Raw genomic sequence first — 16344 nt, 5'->3', positions numbered from 1 at the left:
GAGATGGGGTTTCACCATGTTGGCCAGGCTGGTCTTGAACTCCCGACCTCAGGTGATCCACCCGCCTCGACTTCCCAAAGTGCTAGGATGACAGATGTGAGCCACTGCACCCGGCCACCATGTTTTCTTATTTTAGGACTTCTCAGGGCCTTGAAATTGTGACTATGTATTGTGAATTTTTAAAAGCGTATTTGCAAAAAATAAAAATAAAGCTATCTATTTGCCTTTTTGTTTTTCAGGTTTGACTGTTGACATCTTGGGAAATAGTATTCTACTGGATATGGTTGGAGACACCCTGCTTTGGAGAGATGATGATGAGTATGAATATAGTAAATAAGTCATAGATAGACAGTCTGATGTCATGCGCTGACACTTTTAATAATAGTACCCTCCTCTAGGGCTATTGTGAAGCCTAAATGAGCTAAGTAATATAAAGTACTTAGACCAGTGTTTGGCATATACAAATATTTAAGAAACTTTGTCATTGCATCATCATTATTATTAGAACAGACTAGAGACTCACCCGTTCTACTGGCAACTGGAGTTTGTTCAAGAAATACCTGAGTTGGTTCTTTAACTGTCAAATTCGATTGTCCAAGTGGAAGGGTGGGAGTCTCAGGGGAGAGCATGCCAGGCAGAAGAAACAGCACAAGCAGACATCCGGGGACATGAACCAGCAGTAAAGCAGGGGTCCATACATTTAGATAGAGTATGAGTAGATCAATGCTCAAAAACTCTCCTAAAACTAAAAGAAGATTGGAATATCAATCATACACCACACACCTCCTTGTAGCCCCTTTACAAAAGTCCCTGGGAAACAAGTTGCTTCCGTTCATGGCATCAATACCCAAGGCTCATTATTAAATACTACTGTAGTGATGCTTCAAATTAAATCTAGATATTATTCACTGCCACATCTCTTCCCAAACTTATTATTTCCAGGAAAACTCTTAAGCAACAAATTCAGTGAATTGGTACAACCACCATGTTTACTGACACTTTTTAGAAGCTCTACCTTCTCAAATGTTCTTACCGATATGACATTTTTAGTACAAAATACCAACACTTAAGGCAAAGGAAATTCCTACTGTTTGTGATATGTTACAAATTTGCTAGTAATGTGTATATTACACCAAAATCACTCTGATGATTACACAAAAATACACACCAAGCTGGTTCTTTTCGATACAGTGTTGTTTCTGAAGAAGTAGTCGAAACCTAGGTCCTATTTTTCAATATGTGTTTGTGAGACCAGGCTGCCTTCATGTTGTTCAGCTTCTTTTACTTTGTAGTTGTTCATGTATTTTGCTGAATTCAAAATTTACAGAAATTTCAGAATTACATTTTGCTTTCTCCTTCTTCCTCCCTGTCTACTCTCCCCGATCTCCTCATGCCTTCTGTACCCACCTACCTCCATTCTGAATTGACAGAAGGTGACCAGGGAGATAGAGATATGCATGTTTACATTTCTCTGCATTCAATATTGATTTTGAGTTAGATCTCATTAGGGAGAAAGTGAGAGAGAAAGAGAATAACTTTAATAGGTCATCTGCATCTCAACAAATAAAAGTAATAATTATTAAATACATTGCACTTACTGAGCTGTTACCACATGCCAGACACTTGATCACACCCTGCACATAGATTAGCCTCTGCAACCCTGCTAGTGAGGTGATCCCACTTTACAGATTATGAAAGTGAGGCTCCTCAATGCTGATTTAATTGTCAGATTCACAAAGCTAGTGAGTGATGAAACGGGGACTTCAATATAAGCCACACAAGCTTCAAAACCCGAGCTTTACCCAGCAACCACATTGCCACCTCCAGGAGCTACTACTAGAAAACCCAACAGCTACTACTGGAAAACCTAACAGCTACTGCTAGAAAACCTAACAGCTACTACTAGAAAACCTAACCGCTTTTTGACTGCAGAACAACTCACTGAGTGAGAGTAAGTTAGAAAGCAAGGTACCCCCTGAGTTCTTATTAGTCACAGTCAAAATAAATTTGAAAGAAGAATTTTCAGCCCCAACTAAGTTGGAATAAGATTCACTAGGACATCAGCTGACAGCATCCTGCAGCCCCTGGATGCCTACATGTACAGAGAAGGACCTACAGTAACCTACAGGAGGCAGCTCCAGCTTGGGCATTTACTCCACTCTCTGATTCTTTAACCTCCCTGAGCCTGTTTCCTCACATGTACAATGGGAATGATAACTTCCTTCCTACTTCATTCTCAGAATTGTTGAGAGGGGTAAATGAGCTGAAATATGTTATATAAAAGTAGACTACACATGCAGAGTATTATTTAAATATAAAAGTATTTGTTACCATTATGCACTCTGAATGACTAGATGCCCAGTTATTCTCTGAAATGCCTAGTTTTGTTATTTTTCTGGCTTTTTGGCTCGACATTTTAGGATTTTAAAAACTCAGTATCAAGTTAGATGAAAAAAACATCCAGCCTGGTATTCTCTCTGTAATAGACTTAACAGGCTTCTGAGTTCAGTTAGTTTCTCTATCTCTGTTTAAATGAGTATTGTTATGAAATATTTCAAACAGACCCAAAAAGTGCAACCAAGAAAACAATATAATGTATCATACATTCATGTACTCACCAAGTCTCATCACTTTTCCATTTTGGATCAGATCTTTTCTTCAATAAAAATAAATAAATCACAAGTATAGCTGATGTCCCTTGAGTGCTTCTCCTGGATTCCACTGCTATCTCTTGCCTGCCAACAGATAACCACCGTCCTGAAGTTGGTGTCTCTTAATCCCATGCAAATTTTTATATTTTTCCTACTCTACTTTTCTATTTAACTTGTACTTTTTTTTTTTTTTTTTTTTTGGGACAGAGTCTCAGTCTTTCACCTAGGCTGGAATGCAGTGGTGCAGTCTCGGCTCACTGCAACCTCTGCCTTCCAGGTTCACGGGATTCTTCTGCCTCAGCCTCCCGAGTACCTGAGACTACAGGTGTCTGCCACCATGCCTGGCTAATTATATATATATATATATATATATATATATATATATATATATATATATATATATTAGTAGAGATGAGTTTTTGCCATGCTGGGTGGCTGGCCTTGAAATCCTGACCTCGGGTGATCCACCTACCTTGGCCTTTCAAAGTGATGGGCTTATAGGCATCAGCCACCAGGCCCGGCCTATTTTACTAGTACTTTAAACATATGCATACATCTATAAACAATATGCAGGATGATTTTACATGCATTTAAACTTTATTAAAATTGTATATATTTTATTTATTTTCCTCTTTTTAATCAACATTTCTTTCATTTGGGCTTATTAATTATAACTGCTGTTTAGTGTTTCTCACAATTTAATTCTCTCTCAATCCTTGTAATGTTGGATATTTAGGTTGCTTCCAATTTCTTGCTATTACGATCAGCACAGCGAATGTTGTGCATGTCTCCCTGGGCACAGTCAAGATTGGTTCTCTAGGGCAATGATTCCCAGGTTGGTTTCCCAGCTGCATTAGCATTACCTGGGAACTTATTGGCCATGTAAATCCTAAGGCCGAACCCCAGGTCTTCACAAGTCCTTCAAGTGATTATGGTACAGGGTAAAATTCAAGAACTACTGCTGTAAACCCAGAGCTGGAAGTGCCTAGATGGAAAGTATGTATGTATTTAACTTTATGAAGTATTGCTTAGTTATTCTCGAGAGAACTTGTCCTTATCAAAACTTTGTACCAACTTTAAGTTTTGCCCATCAGCTTGTTGCACAATCATTATCTCCTGGTGATTTTAATTTACATTTCCTTGATCAGTAGGTATCTTTTAAGCATTTTAAAGCATCTTTTCATAAGTGTTTATTAGCCATTTATGTTTTCTTATACATCTTTAATCAATTTTTCTATCAAGTTGTTGATCTTTTATTGATTTGCAGGGATTTTTGATCATTTTAGATATTTAAGTCTTTGTTTGGTGATATAAATTGCAGAACTCTTCTCCCAGTATGGAACATGCCCTTTTACTTTTTTGTGCTTCTCATCTCATAGAAGTCTTTTTAAAAATTTTAATGTAGTCAAGTTTATCAATATTTTCCTTGATCTTTTAATCTTGTCATTAAAGAAAGACTTTCCTATCTAAATTTCTTTAAGATATTTATATTTTCTTCCAAATACATGAAAGCTTTGCTTTTCAGATTTAGGTCCTTAACCTACCTAGAATTGATTTTGTGTCTATAAGGAGAGAATTCTGTCTAACATTTTTCATAGGGATAACCAGTTGATCCAATACTGCTTATTGAATTACCCTTTTTTCCTCAACTGACCTACAATGTGACCTTTCTTATATGTTTATATATTTTCATACATGTGTAAGCCTCTTGTTTAGCTAAACATCCTATGCTGTTGGCTTCGTTTTTTTTGTTTTTTTTCTATCTCTGCACTAATAATATACTGCCTTTTTCGTTACAGGTTCACACTTTTTTTCGCCCTCAATCAAAATACCTAAAGTTTATTTTTTAAATTCTTTCTAGTTAGCAAACCAGGTTAACAAATCAATTAAACTGGGTTATCAAATTAATTTTATTAGTTTCTGATTCTTTCTTTTTACTTCCTTGTTTTATTGTGCTTTTTCTAGCTTCTTAAGCTGAATGCTTAGCTAAATATTTTTCAGTATTTGCCTTTTTAGGATTTAATATTTAGGGTAATACATTTTCTTCTAAGGTACTGTCTTACCCATAACCCATTTAATTTGCTCTTTAATATTTTAATGAGTGTTCACATCTAAATATGTATTTTAATTGTATGTTTTTTATTTGTCCTATCAGTTATTAATGAGTGTTTTACACATTCAAAGATGCAGGGCTCTTTGACTATATCCTTTTTTGGACTTATCTCTAATTTTATAGCATTGTGGTCAGAGAACATGTTTTTTGAAATATTACATACTACTTGCTGATACTTTCTGTCTAGCCCAGAATATGAACAATTTTTGTAAATATGCTTTGTAGTCTTTAAAAAGAATGTATATTTTCCAATTGTCAAGTAAAAAATTCTATATGCTTTTTTCTCTATTTTCTTTTTTTCCCCAAATCCAGACTTTATAATAGACTATGGCTTCCTTCCTTTCATATGTAAAACCAAAAAACAAAAATGTTTATTTCAGGGAATCAAAGAGATCACTGATTATAAGATGAGCCATTATTTTATCTACCACTACAAAAGAAAATATACTGGTAATTAAGTTTAAAATTTTAAGATACATCCTGATCTCAAAGATATTCGTATGTTAAAAAGAAAAATAACTCTTTGGGTTTTAACTTCAGAAATTCCTTGAAAGGTGGTTCTTTCTGTTCTTTTTGTCCTCTCTCAATTAATTTCCAGGTTTCCAGACTTTTCATATTTTTAATGCCCAATAGCATAATATATTCGGTGTTGAAAAGCCTATCTTCTCTTTCTTTCTTTGTGTTAATCATGGCAGTTTGATGTATTTATTTGTAGGTATTAGCTCTGAGTCCCCTTTCCACGTGGTCTTCCTCAGGACACCCAGCAATCCCACAGCGTCAACACTCACCATTCATATCATTGCTTACCTGTAGTGATTATTTCACTGTGGATATGAGCATCAAGACATCATGTCATATACCTTAAATTTATTTTTAAACAATTTTTAAAAATAAGTAAATATATAAAGTCATTCATTGACAGAGTTCGTTCAAAATATTGTTTAGATTGACTTTAAGGAGCAAGAGTGGTTAGGTTATACTCTATTTTTTCCCCTTCTTTGGATACTTTTTAAACTGGCCTGCTGAATAAATAATATCATGATCATGTGACGCAGCAGACACACAGCATTAAAGAAAAGGGCCAATATTTAAGTAGGGCAACATTGGTTGAAACCATTGCTTTTATTCTTTCCTTTTCTATTCTACGACTGCTGTCACTGTGATCTTTTTGCAAAGTGTATAAAAACTCTAAAATTTTGATGACTTTTTTTTGATCCAACAGTTTCCCTTATACAAATACTGCACAGGCAATAAACATGGACTAGACAAAGCTCAAGCTAGAAAGATATTAATCTCAGTATTATTTGCAATAGGGAAAAACTGAAAATGGCCCAAACATACAATAATGGATATAATAATTAAGTAACTGAAGGTACAACCATACATCAAAATAATCAGTGGATATTAAACTTGAATGTTGTTGGAAAATATTTAGTGACATAAAAAATATTTAGTATATATTAAGTTTAAAAGGATACAAAATAACATGTACAGTTTGATCTCAATGTTGTTAAAACATTTCATATCTATATTTACATTTATATCTTCATGGGAGCAGAGGGAAATAGAAAACAAGAAAGAAAGTAGAAAGGGTTATAACTGGATGATGGGTGGGCAGCTTGTTTTTTTCAGGCTTTATTTTTTTTTGACAACCATTTCCAAATATACTTTAAAATAATTTGTATACAGTATAAGTAAAAGTAATAATACATTTTGCTTTACAAACTTCAAGTGATTACGTGCAATAGAGTATGATGTAAAAAGTTATTTTTCCAAATAAATGTGATCCTTTTCCTTTCAAAACATTTTTTGTAAATTTTGAAGCATATATTATTATCTATAAATATATAGAGGTTTATTTTCTCATGTGGAATCCTACAATACATATGGTTTTGATACTCTTATTTTTACTTCATAACACACCTTGAGAATCTTCCTATGTCAACACTTACAGAGATACTGTATTCTTTAAAAATGGCAATGAATAGAATATATATAGAATATAGAATTACCATCATTTATTTAAGCAAATATTCTATCGGTTGATATATTACCTGTGGTTAAGTAACAAATTAACCCAAAATTTATCAGCTTAAAACAACAAATATTTATTACCTCAGTTTCTGTGGGTCAGAAATCCATCTGTGACTCAGCTGACCCCTCTGAGTGTCCTGCAGAGCAATGATCAAATTGACCACAATTGCAGTTATCTCAAGGCTGGGAGAAGATCCACTTCCCAGCTCACTCATGTGGCAGCTGGCAGATCTCAGGTCCTCGCTGGATGTCGGCCAGAGCCACCAGTTCCTCACCACGAGGGTCTTTCCAGAGGGCAGCTCAAAACATGGCAGCTGACTTCCCTTAGAGCAAGCAAAAAAGAGAGCTGGAGAACTAGCAAGCAAAACATGAAGCCAGTCATTTTGAAACCTAATCTAGGAAGTGCCATTCTATTATTTTTGCCATATTCTGTTTGTTGAAAGCTAGTCCCTAGGTCCCATTCACAATCAAGGAAAGGGGATTTGACAAGGATGTGAATACCAGGGGGCAGCCTTCACTGAGGGCATCTTAGATGTTGTCATACACAAGGGACTTGTTTCCATTTCTTACGAACAACATTTTTAACAAACAATATTATTATGCAGACCCTTGATATCTACACATTTGTGCATATGCGTGAGTATTTCTTTAGGATGAATGGCTAGGAATAGAATTCCTATTCATAAAGTGTATGTATTTGAAGTGTTAATAGACATTTCTAAAGTATCCTCTAAAAGAACAGTACCAATTCAACTTCCCATCAATTCTAAAAGTGTCTGCTTCCTTATTCCATAACACAGGATATCACCCATCTTTAATTTTTTGTTTTCTTAGGGGTATATAACAGCATTTTGATTTTTTTTTTTAATTTGGGTTTTCCTGCTTACTAATGAGATTAAACATTTTTATATGGTTACCAGCCATTTGTATTTTCACTTTCCCAAAAGTTTACTATGCAAATATGGCCATTTTCTTTTCCATTTTGAATTGTATTGAAATATAATATGCATATAGAAAAGTGTATCAATGAATATTCATAAACTGAATATACCCATGTAACCGCCACCCATTTAAAAAAAAATACTAACTAATCGGCACCCCAATAAGCTCACCTTTACCACTTGTAATCAGTACCCTCCCCAAGAACACTGTCTTGATTTTTAACGTGTAGATTAGCTTTGCATAATTTTGTACTTTTTGTAAATGGACTTATATATTATGTAGTCTTTAGTATGTGGCTTCCTCTACTCAACATTGTTATATTTGTATCACACTGGAATCTACATATATATATATATAGATTGTTATATTTGTATCACACTGGAATCTATATATATAAATTCCATATATAGATTTTATATATGGAATATATAGAATATATATAGGGAGAGAATCACTATATATGGAATCCATAGATAGATAGATTCCAGTGTGATACAAATATAACAATCTATATGTACATAATATATATTATAAATTTTATACATATAATTTATATGTGTGTATATATGCTTGTATATCACTATTTCCTAATCTTAGAGTCAAATTTCGTTAAGAGTGTAGACATGGAGTAAGAGTTGGTGAGGAAAAGATTCATTGAAAATGGTGCTTTTAAGTAAGGATTTAAACAAAAGGAAGGAGCTGAGCGGAAGCCCACCACCAGGCAGAGGGCATTGAGGATGATATTTCTTCTTATCTTGATCTATCTCCTGAAGCCAGTACAGCTGGAGAGTATACAAAGAAGGCCTCAGGAATATCTCAAGGACACCAGGAATAGGGACGAATGGATGGAGATGAAGACTTAAGTAGCAATCAGAAATGGCTAAAAAGTCAAGAACTTTGGTGACAAGGAGAATCTGAGACTTCTTTAAAATGAAAGGTAGTTAGAGCCTATCTCAAAATAGAATACACTTGAAATGTGTCCTGTCTGAACTAAGAAATAATCTGAGTGCCAAGATTAATGGTGATTATCAAAATAATTATTTTTATATAGTAGAGAAACAAAGTAAGAGACACTTATTGCAAAACCTAGTAGCTTTCCTTTAGAAAGCTACCAGTTTCAAGTTATTCAGTTCCCAAAAGTCAAAAAGACTTTTAAATAAAGTATCTTTCCTTTTTAAAAAAAAAAAAATTAAGTCTTTGTAAACTTGGCCAATGATTGAAAAGTACAGCCAAGTGTGTTCAAGATTCTTTGTTCAATGATCAGAGCAAATTATACGTAAACCTCACACGTTAAAAGGTTTTAATCTTGTCATGTTAGCAAAAAGGAAAATCTGCTTTTTCTTTAGGTTAACAATTACTTTCATGTGACAATGGCCTTGCATGTTGTAGCATTACTTCTGCTATAAAATTACACTGCAGGTGGTTGGAATTACATTGCTTGACCAAAGTGTCTAACCTGGACAGACCCTTGTTTGATGAATAGTTTTTCATTTTGTACACAGGACCTTTCAGATAAAATATAAAACTCTGTTTAGAAAGGAAGGTCCAGAGAGAGAGAGAGAGGCTGTGCAATAGTATACACACATTTTGTACTTTTTGTAAATGGACTTATATATTATGTAGTCTTTAGTATGTGGCTTCTTCTACTCAACATTGTTATATTTGTATCACACTGGAATCTACATATATATATATAGATTGTTACATTTGTAGCACACTGGAATCTATATATATAAATTCCATATATAGATTTTATATATGGAATATATAGAATATATATAGGGAGAGAATCACTATATATGCTCATATCCACAGTGAAATAATCACTACAGGTAAGCAATGATATGAATGGTGATATGAATGGGAGTTCCCCTGCACAAGCTCTCTTGCCTGCTGCCGTGTAAGACGTGACTTTGCTCCTCATTTGCCTTCTGCCATGACTGTGAGGCCTACCTAGCCATGTGGAACTGTGAGTCAATTAAACCTCTTTCCTTTATAAATTACCCAGTTTGGGGTATGCCTTTGTTAGCAATATGAGAACAGACTAATATAGGCATCAAGAAGATCTGGAACAGAAACCCAGTTATTTCACTTTCATGCTACATAATTTTTGAGCTACTTAATATCTTTAAGACCCCAATTTCCTCAACATTAAATGGGGACTAATAATATCTACCTTATGATACTATGTAGTAAAAGCATCTTTACTAGTATAAAGCTTGACAATTAGCAGGATTAAAACAAATATTAGTTCCTCTTTCTTTTATTTTTTATCTTCACTTTATATTAAATTCTTTCATTCTAGTCTCTGGTTTAAATATTGTAGGAAGGTAGGTTCCAAAATTCACAACTCCATTCCTGTCCTCTCCACTCTCTCAGATTTGCATATCCAATTTCTGGCCTGATATTTCCATTTGAATGTCTAAAAAGTACCTCAAACCCTTACTCCAAATGCACTTTGTCCTTAAACTTCCACATCTCAGCAAGTATTCATTTCATTTTCAAGACAAAAAATGTAAAAATCAGTCAGATGTCTCTCTTCTTCTCATATTCCAACTCTAGTTTCTCTCAATTCCTTTTATTCTCACTTTCAAAGCATTTCTTGAATCCAGCCACTTCTCTCCACTGCGATTGCTAACAGCCTGGTGCAAACCTGGACCATGGTCACAGACCCCCTAAAGTGTCCCCTTGCTTCCTCTCTTGCCCAATACAGTCTATTCTCCCACAGCAGATGATCTTTGGAAAACATAAATTTGCCCATGTCACTCTACTGTTCAAACATCTTCACTGCCTTTCCATTGCATGCAAAATAAACATTTTATCATGAGCTGCCAAACTCCACATGCTCTGACCTTGATTACAACTGCAACTTTATCTCCTACCATTCTCTGCTTCACTCTCTCGTGCAGCCTCATGGCTCTTCTTGTGGTTCCTCAAACAGTTCAAACCTGTGTTACTAGAATCCTCTTGATCTTTATCTCACCACTTCACTCAGGCCACCATGAGTGTCACACTTCTGGGGAGGAACACGGCCTACCACCACACTCTTTCCTTTATTCTACCTAGCACTCATCACTCCCGGGCATTATCATATAAAGGTGTTCTTTCATTTTCTACTTCCCATATTAGAATGGAAGAGCAGGGAATTTTATCTTCAGCTCATTTTTGTATTCCAACAATTAAACTGTGCCTGACACAGAGTGGGCACAGTGGGCTAGGTTTGCTACACATATATTGAGATATTCATCTCCACAGCTCTCAGGCTTTGAAGGTCAGTGACTGGCAGCTTCCAGACTATTTGCCTCTGACAAAAGCTGCCTCATCTATTTCATAATAATGCCCAGGTTAGAAACTCCAAAGACTTTTCATTGCCCAAATTATAATCTACTCTGCCTAGAATGACACTCAAGGCTTTCTATCATCTGACCAAATATTCTTTTATCTCTTACTTTCAAGTGGTTCCACCCAAACCACTTCCTCCTGGGCCATAAGCATGTCCTTCTGCTGCTGCACTTGGATTCATTCTTTGCCTGAACATCATCCCTACCAGGTTCTAAGTGTTTAAATTTTTACCATCCTCCTAAACTCAAATTCTGCCTCTTCTGTGAAACTTACTCTGATCCCTGAAATAATATAGAATCTCTTCATTCCCTAAAGTCTTAAAACTTCATTTGTTTTTTTTCTCATGACTTTCTCTCTGCTTTATTGTTTTCCACTTACTTGTGTAAGTAGATTTAATGTTTCCTTTCCTACCATACCTCAACTTTTTGAGGAGAGGATCCATGAATGACTTAACGCTCCCCAGAAACTTAGCAGAAAACAGTACACATGTGCAGATTCCATATTCTTCAGCCTGTTTAATGTATTAAATTGTTCTCTTTTGGATTTTTAAGACTCAAAGCTACTCAATCTCAAACTTAATTCAAAGATGTCCTCTCCCATCTCCACCCACAACTCAAGCACATCTTGAGTTTGGAATGGAGAGTGGTGATATGTGACCCAGTCCTGACACCCCTCCTTCCCTCTGTTCCTTCAGTTTGTGGGTCAAAAAAAGAAAAGAGAGAGGGGACCATAGACCCGAGTTTACTAGCCAAGACTGCAATCCACCCTTTGATGAGTGTCACTCCTCTTCCCACTAGACTGGCTGCATGGCAGGAACCCAAATGCTCACTTCCTCATGGACAGGGAAGCTCAAGTGAGAGGCACCATGGCAGCTTGTTTTGAACAGATCTCAGAAGAGATACAACCTTCCTGTCAGTCTTTCCCAAATTCCTCCCCGGCTTCTGCCAAATCTGGGTCATTTCTCTGTTTCTCACTGCTGGGCAGCTCTCTGAAGTGGGCTGTCAGCAGGATAGAAAAGCCAGCTACCTTCCATATGTTTCATCAATTTAATCAAACTCAACCTTTCTTGTCACGTTGAAGGTATATGTGCAAGCAGCTTCGTCTCCACCCTACTCTCAACATGGCTATCTCTTCAATTCCTCTATTCTTTGCCCTGGAATCCAAGGATAAATCAGTAATCCTCCTGGCTAATGGGCTACCCAACTGAGAAGTAAAATACCAGCCTCTCCCAGCCACCCTCATTCTTTCAGGCATCCCGATCTTTACCCAACAGGTGGATGATCAGCCTGGTTCTGTAAACAGCCTCTCAGTATGCCTGGGGCAGGTAGCGGTGAGGCTTAGGATTGAGAACAACTCTCCTTCCCTCAAATTTTGCCCTTACCCACCATTTTGAGATAACATTATAAACCATACTCAACATCCTATACAACATTATAAAGTATCTAAGTACCCACCCTGTACCCCTACTGAAAGTGCACAACAAAGCTATGCACTCATAGTAATAAACACTAACTTCTGAAACTGAATCTTAACACAACTGTATATCATTTGTTCTAATCACATTAATTAAGGATATTTGGCAACCAGCTACATAATTTTTTGGAAATTCAAATACATATGTATTGAGAAAATAAAGGTAGACCTAGAGAACTGAGCAGAAGGCAAAAGAGTTAGGTTTCCCCATCATCCTCAGCAAACTAACACAGGAATAGAAAACCAAACACAGCATGTTCTCACTCATAAGTGGGAGCTGAACAATGAGAACACCTGGACACAGGGAGGGTCTTTGGAGTCATTTGTTATTGATTTTAAATTAATATTTATTGATGACCTTTAGAACCTGGACTTCCAATCCTTCCATCTTTACATCCATTGACTTGATGTCTCCCTGACCCATGAAGAAATGAGAAGGAGAAGGGACATTTCAAAACGTTAATGCAGGTCAGTTGAGGTGGCTCACGCCTGTAATCCCAACACTTTGGGAGGTTAAGGCAGGCGGATCACCTGAGGTCAGGAGTTCAAGACCAGCCTGACCAACAAGGTGAAACCCCGTCTCTACAAAAATACAAAAAACAAACAAACAAACAAACAAACAAACAAAATAGCAAGGCATGATGCCAGATGTCTGTAATCCCAGCTACTTGGGAGGCTGAGGCAGGAGAATTGCTTGAACCTGGGAGGCGGAGGTTGCAGTGAGCCGAGATTACACCATTGCACTCCAGCCTCAGTGACAGAGCAAGACTCCCTCTCAAAAAATAAATGAAATAAAATGTTAATGCAATAATGAAACAAACATGTCCTCCTAAAGCTTAAACCAATTGCAGATGGAGATGCTACACACAAAGCCATGTTTAAATCTCTAGCTATGTCATCCTGTTGTTAATCAATATACCTACTGATGGGCCTTTATCTTAGATCACTTTTATTTACTGGCATTACTAGATTAACATTATTAACACTTCAGTTTAATAGCCTTCAGTCTAATTATTAAATACAATTTTCTACGTAAGATAATGCTCAACTTTTAACGCATTACTATCTTTGTTAAATGGCAGGAATTTCTTTTCTATGACTGGTGCTTTCTTGGGATGCGATCCACACATATTCAATATGTGCTGTCGAAGTGCTTTTGTGCACCTTTTTTTTTTTTTTTAAACAAAGGTCCGAGGTGTTACTTTTGTAAGTTTGGGTCTTATACAAATAGGCGACAAGAATATGCTGGTGGAAAGCCCAAAGTTTTCTAAATGTAGATGAGCACAGATTAAGAAAGCAGTAATTAATTTCCTTTGACCTCAAGCTGAAATTCCTTTCTAAAGCTGTCATAAAGAGAAAGAGGCCAGAGAGGAGAAGTGAGACTGTGTAACAATGCAATTAAACCCTTGTAATGAGGTCGGGCCTTGGACTTGTTGCAACTGATATCATTATAGCAATGAGAAGGCCCTATATGGATGTTGGGTTTTTTTGTTTTTTTTTTTTTTTAACTTCATGCCTTTTTGTGTGTGTGTTTAACTCTTTAACACCAGCTATGTGCTTTGCTGTAAGGGAAATATATAGGTATTATATACATACGCAAAAAACACAAATTACATTTTTTTATTCAGAAGGGACATTCCATTGGCTCAGGCAGGTGATGTTTTGTATGCAAAGCAGGAAAGTGTAAGGAGAGCAGAAAGAGCTCGGGATTAACAGTCAAGACAGTTAAGTTGTCTGTTGCATCATGGCTCTTAATTTACAGGTGTCTCCAATGAGCTGAGTCCTAAGTGCTAGGTTATAGGGCTCTGGTCTTGAGCCTTCTACTAAACAGCTGTGTGACCTGAGGCAGACCCCTAAATGTCTCTGAGCCTCAGCTCTCTCATTTCATCACGTGAAAATAATTCCATTTACTGTTTTTTTTTCTTTATGGTCTATCTTATAATTGATCAATTTGATCTAAATTGGCATGCTATTATGAATGTGTCAGTCTTATTCTCTCTGCAAATATTTATCTCTACTGAAGACAACTATATCTGTCTAAGACTTCTAGTAATTCTAATAAGCATCATATTGCTGTGGTTAAGACCATAAACTCTAAAGTCAGATTGACTTGGTTTAAAATCTGCTCTGTTATTAAGCAATGAGAGCTAGACAGGTTACTGAATTTTTCTCTGCTTTAATTTTCTTATCTATAAAATGGACACACTAATAGCATTTACTGCATAGGGCTGTCATGAAGATTCGATGAATTAATGGACAAACAGTGCTTTAAAGAGAGGTTGGACACATTGTATGGTCTCAATAAGGGTTAGCTCATATTATTTATCTAACCACTTCCATTCTTAGAAAATCTGAGAGTGACAGATTTCACTGAACTTCCTACAGAGAATCCTCCTGTTCCTGAAGTCAAGACATATGGAAAATACTCCTGTAGATTAGAAACGAAAAGCTTTGATCTCTACCTTGTATAATCAAGTTGCAAACCTCTCTTTTGGCTATAAAAACAGAACAGCCAACATTTTAAATTACATATGGTCTTAACTAGAAGGAAAATATATGAATGGAATAATTTTATTGACATGCTATAAATCAATAAATGCTGTGAAACACACAGTCAGAAAACATAAATGAGTAAATAATACTAGACATGACTGCCTGCCTTCCAGGAATGCTCACCTTCCCCCGCTACTTACTGCTAACCATGGGGTTTTCCAGGTTTCTGGATGTCCTCATTTATGAAGGGTTTATGCGGAATGTAAAGGAGCTTATAAACCCAAACAAACTGACAAAATTTTAGAACACAACAAAATTATTTAAAGAAGATAGGCAAACCTCAAGCAACGAAGGCGATTTAGTTACTCTGGTAGAATATAAAAATAATCTCATAGCTTCTAGGAAGCCATGAAGTAGGAAAAAAAATAAAGAGATTTTAGGTTGCATAGTTCTAATGTCTGACGAAAGGAAATGTAAAAATCCCTCCATTTCATCTTCTGCTTTTAAAGAAGTGTTTGTTAGTTGCATACTCACCACATACTGTGCACTGTGCTTGGTGCCAAGGTTATGAAGAATGAAGTCTAAGTTTGGCCTGCAAGAAGCTTGCAGTCTGCAGGCAAACTCCTTTCTGGCTGTGAATTCCAGGATGAAATAATTACAGGGATCTATATTAGAAGAATAAAATTATGGATAGATTCTTTAAACATTTTGCAAATGACATGAAATTTTATTCAAATGTTAATTAATTTTAGATTGCCTCTCTAAAACAGCTGTTATTATAACATTAAGTCTTAACTCCATCAAAACCATTTCACAATGAGCTAAGATAATGTGGGAATCAATCAGGGTCCAACCAGGAAAACAGAAACACTATGATTATTTTAAAACAGAAATAATACAGGGAGATTGTCTTACAGGCTATGGGAAAGCCTCAAAGTCCAACCGGAAATGGGTAAGCAGCTCCGGCGTTAGCAGAAACAGGAAGGCATTATTGCCCCAGGGCTGGACAGATAAAGGGAGAAAGTCTAGAACCTTGGAAGAATGACAGCTACCACTGGAGCTGTCCCTCAAAGCAGAAAAAGGGGGAAATAAATACCCGTGTTCCTCCGCTCCTCCTCCCAACTCCTTCTGCTGCCTCCCATTGGCTGAACTCAGCTAGAAGTCATCTGCCATGAGAACCAGTAAAATGCAGCCTGAGATACAGAACAGAGTGAGGAGAAGAGAAAGAAAGAACTGCAGGCCACTTGCTCCTGGGAATGGCACATCCTTACTTTCTGATTATCTTCCACAGGGAGG

General features: G+C 36.3%; 1 long non-coding RNA gene across 1 annotated transcript; it reads right to left on the bottom strand.

Moving 5' to 3' along the window:
* Positions 1–523: 523 nt before the first annotated feature.
* Positions 524–15713, bottom strand: LOC129526947 (uncharacterized). The gene is made up of 4 exons (XR_008671766.1): positions 15583–15713; positions 6880–7121; positions 2619–2735; positions 524–745 (listed from the first exon to the last, which is right to left on the bottom strand). It is a non-coding gene; the product is annotated as an uncharacterized lncRNA (long non-coding RNA).
* Positions 15714–16344: the final 631 nt, after the last annotated feature.

This window comes from Gorilla gorilla, chromosome 16, assembly GCF_029281585.2.
Source record: "Gorilla gorilla gorilla isolate KB3781 chromosome 16, NHGRI_mGorGor1-v2.1_pri, whole genome shotgun sequence".
NCBI lineage: Eukaryota > Metazoa > Chordata > Mammalia > Primates > Hominidae > Gorilla > Gorilla gorilla.
Note: the sequence above shows the minus strand (reverse complement) of the source record. Positions and strands in the feature narration are given on the sequence as shown.